Here is a 6,000-nt window from a genome sequence, read left to right on the forward strand (position 1 = left end):
ATTTCCTAGGGATAAAATCCTACAAGTGGAAGAGTTGCAGCCCTTTCATTGTGAGTGGGTAAAGTGAAACAACAGGAAGGTGAACTTGTCTGAGTTCTCATAGAGAAGTGGTGACAGCTGGGGTGCTCTTTCCATTGGTCCATGCTTCTTTGTCATGGCCACTAAATACCCCAGGCCCGGAGTCTATCAGGTGAAATGGACCAACTCACATTCATCCAAATAACTTGTGACAGAGTCTGCTAATTGCCTATTCAAAAGTCTTTCATCCCTTTTTCCTTAGTAATAGAACCCAATTTATAGCTGGGCATATTGCAACCCAAAATAAAGATATTTCCTAGGTTCCTTTGCCCTTAAGTGTGGCATATGACTAAGTTCTGGCTAAAGAGATGCAAGGAAATTCTAGAGAGGCGCCTTGAAATGAGCTGATACAATTAGAAAGCCCTGGCCCTTTTTCCTGTTTCTGCTGCCTGAAATACAGTGCAATGGTGGAACTCCAGCAGCCATATTCGTCCACAATGTGACCTCGAGGAGGAGAAGCCATGGACCGAGGATGGTACCTGGGTCTCTGAAGATGATGGATCCTATACATGAGCCCTAGGCTATTTCCAGACATTGTTTCCAAATGAGAATGAAATAACCTTCATTTTTCTTATAGCTACTGTTATTTCGGGAACTAATGCTAACTTGGCTTCTCTTACCTTAATTTGCCCATAACACCAAAGGTACCACAGCCCCAAAGGAATATTTTGGGATCTACAGTAGTTGCTCTCACAAGGTTCTGTGTGTAGTGTGTGTGTGTGTGTGTGTGTGTGTGTGTGTGTGTGTGTGAGAGAGAGAGAGAGAGAGAGAGAGAGAGAGGGAAAGATTTTGAGCCACTTTAACTTTCTGGGTCTCAGTTTCCCATCTATAAAAGGAAAGGCTTGGTCTATATCAACGGTTGGCAAACTACAGCCTGTGGGCCAAATCCAGCCACCGTCTTTATTTATTTATTTATTATTTATTTATTTTTTACCCTCCCCCCCCATCCACCATCTGTCTTTGCAAATAAAGTTTTACTGAAACACAGTCCTATTCATTTACATGTTAATATTATCTGTGGCTGCTTCCACACCATAATGGTGGAATTGGATAGTTGCAACAAAGACCATATGGGCCAGAAAGCCTGAAATGTTTACTATCTTGGCCTTTGCAGAAAAAACATGTTGATCCATGTCTAGATCAGTGATGTCAAACCGTGTTCTATGGAGACCTGAGGTTCTGTGGAGGGACTTCAGGGAAAAGCAAAGAGCTGAGGGTGGGGCTTCAGGTCTCTGGCACCTTCCTACCAAGACTGCAGCTCTTCTTTGTTAAAATTAACTAGTTGGATTTTATTTAAATGTTTTCTTATGGAAGTTTACAAAAATATATGAAAGTCAAGTGAATAGCATCATGGAACCCATGCATTCATCACCCAGCTTCAGTAATTACAGGCGCGGTGGCTCACACCTGTAATCCCAGCACTCTGGGAGGCCCAGGTGGGAGGATTGCTTGAGGCCAGGAGTTTGAAACCAGTCTGAGCAAGAGTGAAAGCCCTGTCTCTACCAAAAATAGAAAAATTAGCTGGGTGTGGGCACACCTGTAGTCCCAGCTACTCGAGAGGCTAAGGCAGCCGGATTGCTTGAGCCCAGGAGTTTGAGGTTGCTGCGAGGTAGGCTGATGTCACAGCACTCTAGCCCAGGCAACAGAGTGAGACTCTGTCTCAAAAAAAAAAAAAAAAAAAAAAGGACTTGATATATAAACATGGAAAATATTGCCAATTCAAAAGGATATATAATATAATAAAATAAATATTCTGTTCATTTCAGATCCATGGTCCTCTTCCTCAGAGATTCTTATTACCAATTTCATATGCATCTTTCAGAAATTGTGTATGCAAATGAAATACAATATCCAAAAGAGCTGCTCCTTTCAGAACAACCATCAGCCATCCTTACACACGACATCTTGACTGCACTCGCCCATGTGGGAAGCAGCCTTCTGTTTGGAGATTCTGCTTTGTGAGCCTTCATTTTAGAGGCTCACTGGAAACCAGGCTGTGCTTTCTCTCTGCCAGGGGATCGAATGCATCTGGGTTGCCTTTTCCAATTGGTGATCACGTGGGCCTCCCTGTTTAACCAGAGTCAGCTACTTCCCTGGGGACTGCCTGCTTACCTCTTTCAGGCGTCCTCAGCAGAGTTAGCAGCATCAATTTTCATATGCCAAACAGCCTGCATTTCAAGTCAGACCATCGCAAATATATCCTCAAAATTTGGTGAAAAAAACAGCACAGCCTCTTATGATGCAGTATACAAATAGACAAGAAGTCACAAACTTCATTTTATCGTGTGGATAAATCCCCACTGCGCCCTTACTCTCTCCTTTAGGGGAAGAAAAAAGAGAGAGAGAAAAACTCTAAAAACAGGAGCACACTTGGCATGCTGTTCTGTGCCTTGCTTTTTCCCCCTTACTTTTCACTATAGTTTGAGATAGTTTCATGGTTCCTATCAGTCCATGCAGTTTTGCCCTTTTATTTAAAGTATAAATACTGGTTCAATGTCATTTGCAATTACACTGGCTTATTAACATGGGCTAAAGTTAGTGATATCTATCTATCCTTTCTAAAATAATGTTGATTTCTGCTTAGTGTAGGCTAACCAACTGATCCCTTCGCTTGGGATGTTCTCAGTTTTAGCACTTACAGTCTTATATCCCAAGAAACCCTTCCGTTCTGGGCAAACCAGGATGTTTGGTCACCATATTTAAGTTCCAAATAAACATTAGACAAATTTGAATAGGCGGCGGTAAATTTTAACAAAATAATTAACAATCTTGGTCTTTGCCCTAAAATGGAACTGTTAACCAAATATTGTCCACATAAAATAAGAATCTTCTCAGAACTTTTGCTATTATTGTTGGGAGGTGCCTCATGCTTTTAGATGGCTGAATAGTATTCCATTGTATGATTTTGCCATAATTTTATTAAACCTGTTTTCTACTGTTGGACATTTAGTTTCTTTCCAGTGTTGTGCTATAATAAACAAGTCTGCCATAAATGTCCTTATTTATCTGTTCTATAAACTGGTAAATTCTGCGTAATAATTTGCTTTGAAAATAAGGTTTTCCTGCTAAAAACAAAAACTCAAAAAGCCACAGGATTAAAGAGTCTTTCATCTTGGGCCTTCTGTGAGTCCCTTTTTCTTCAGGTGACTGACTGGGCTAAGGATGGCTTTAAAATGGGTTGTCAGCCAAGGCCCTGGGAAAGAAGCCCAGGCAAAGAGGAGAGGCTTCCTGGGGTGCACGAGGGAGAAAAACAGCCCAATGGTGTGGTTCCCAGCTTGAAGGGGGTTGTTTATCAAGGCGGTGGGAGAGGAGTTGGCCAGACTTTGAGGGGTCCAGTGTTGGCTGGGAGCAGGCCTGAGAGACTGGAGCTATTCAGCTCTGTTCTAAAAGGAGCAGGGAAAGGAAGGAAAAACAAGTCCAGACACACATTGGGTGGCTGCTGGCTGGCCAGGGCTCTTGGTACAATAAGTCTGGTGCCAGGCTGCAGGTCCCAGCCAGCTCTCTCCCGGGAACCCACCCCAGTCTGGGCAGGTTTAGATCAGTTCTGCAGTTGCTTCTTGGGGCTATTAAAAATGAATTTTTTTACAGAGTTTGGGATGATTTAGTACTTTTCCAGAGAGGTGGGTTACCTGGGCCAGAGAGGTGATTTTCCAGCCATGCTGTCTATCCTATGTGTATTAATGCCTCCTTTATGCATCAAAGGGCTGCAGTATCACTCGCCAAACTGTTTTGGACAGAATGCTATTAGTGAAACACAAGGTCTCAAAGTCAAAAAAAGTTTGGAAAATGCCAGGCCTATTAAAATCAAGCAAAACTTGATTGGTAGGAATTCTCAGAGCCTTCAATATGCTAATACTGTACTTGAGACTTTTCAAAAAGAAGATAAAGTGCATATCGTTCTCTGAAATTTTAGTCCTTAGAACACCTTCCGTTTCCCCACAGAACAAATAATGACATCTTTGCTAAATGTTGCTTGCTAATTCTAACCTATATGATAAGGCAGAAGCCAACAGACCTGACCCCAAAACTTCCAAGAATTTAGGAGAGTGGGCTATAGAATCTGGCCAAGGAGAGACGCTGGCCAGTGCCATGCCCTACACAAACGCATGATGGGCATCTTTCACAATATAAAATAATTGACTTTCATGACCATGAAGGATTCTCCTGAAACTGACTTATGCACAGCCTCCTGCTGGTCAGAACAGCCCGGCAGAGACAGCAGGAGAGCCTGGGCGTGCTCCACTCTGCATCTCTGCATTACACCGCTGGTCTCCAGAGACTCCGTGTCACCCTTAACCACAGTGACCTCTGATGGCCTGTGTGTGTCAGGCTCAGTGCACATGGCCCAGTGGGAGAGATGTCCCAGTGCAGAGTTGTGAGGAGGCCTGGGAAGTTCGGTTCCTCTGACTGGCATCTCCACTGTGTGGCTGTATGTCTGACTCCACTTTTGCAGATGTGTTCCTTTGGGTAAAGATGCAAAGCCGTCTGGGAAGAGTCATGGTCAGGGTCCTTGGTAGCCCCTTTCTCCTGAGATTTGTGTTTGGCATTAGTTGAGGATGGAATGCCTTGTACTCGAGGCTATATTTGCAAGTCTTTCCCATCCTTGAATCATTGAACAAGGCTGATACCTTGTATGTAGGGCTGCTCCCCTTGAAAGGCATTGGGAAATGAAGTGCTAAAAAGCCAGAGAGAACCTGAGTCCACTCAGCCACTAATTTGCTGATAGATCACAGTAAATCCTATTCCATGTATACATATATCAAAACATCATGTACATCATAAACATGTACAATTTTTATTAGTCAGTTAAAAAAAAAGAAACGTCTTTCCACTGTCTGACTTCATTTTCTTCCCCTGTAAAATGAGGGGGTCAGACTATTTCAGTTGTTCCAACTTTTTGATCAGAAGAAGCCTCCTGTCAAGCAGAGTGTTAGGCAATATCCCATATAAAACAGATAAAAGTAGTCTTTGACGAACATGTTTTTACGGGACTATTATGTCATTACTGTGTAACAGAAAGTGTTTACTATACTAGTTAGGACAGAGGTTGCTTTTAGAAAGAAGTTGTGATTGGGGCAGGGCACACAGAGGGCTTCTGAGGTGGCTGCAAAATTTTATTTCTTGACCTGAGTGGTTTTCCTTAGGATTATTCCATAAGCTGTAAAAATATTACATTACTGCTGAGCACAGTGGCATGTGCCTGTAATCCTGGATACTTGGGAGGCTGAGGTGGGCTGATTACTTGAGCCTAGGATTTTGAGATCAGCCTGGACAATATACTAAGACCCAGTCTCTAGAAAAAAATTAAATAAAAATATTTTTTTTTAAATTGCATTACTAATGCATCATAAAGTCAATCCCTGAGAACACAAATGTGTCAATTAGGTTTGGCTGCAAAAGGCAAAAAAATTGAAATAGAAGTGACCTAAATAAGATAGAAGTGTATGTCTCTATCATGTCAATGAAGTCTGGAGGTGAGCTGTCCAGGGCACTCGATGTAAGTCTGTCATCAGTAGGGGACTCACTGAGTATCAAGGACCCCTGTCAATCCAAAGCCCAAGGTGGCTGATTGAGTCCCACCATCAAGTCCATGCTAAAGCCAGCAAGAAGGGGGATGAGCTGAAGGGCATAACACCTCTCTTTATGGAAGCTTCCAGGAGTGGCACTCACAGCCTTTACTTACATCCCATTGACCCAAACCTAATTACATGGCCTTACCTGGCTGCAGGAGAGGCTGGGAAATGTCGCCTTTAATCTGGGTGGGGATGGCCCCACCTAATTGTAGTCTCCACACCAAAAGGAAAAAGGGATGAAGAGCAGAATCTGCCACGACACATTAACGGATTTTGGTCTCTGGTGTGTTCAAACTTGATGAGTGACCGATTTAGGTGTCTTTGTCATTTTTCACTTCCAATTTTAAAC

Source organism: Lemur catta, chromosome 5, assembly GCF_020740605.2.
Source record: "Lemur catta isolate mLemCat1 chromosome 5, mLemCat1.pri, whole genome shotgun sequence".
NCBI classification, from domain to species: domain Eukaryota; kingdom Metazoa; phylum Chordata; class Mammalia; order Primates; family Lemuridae; genus Lemur; species Lemur catta.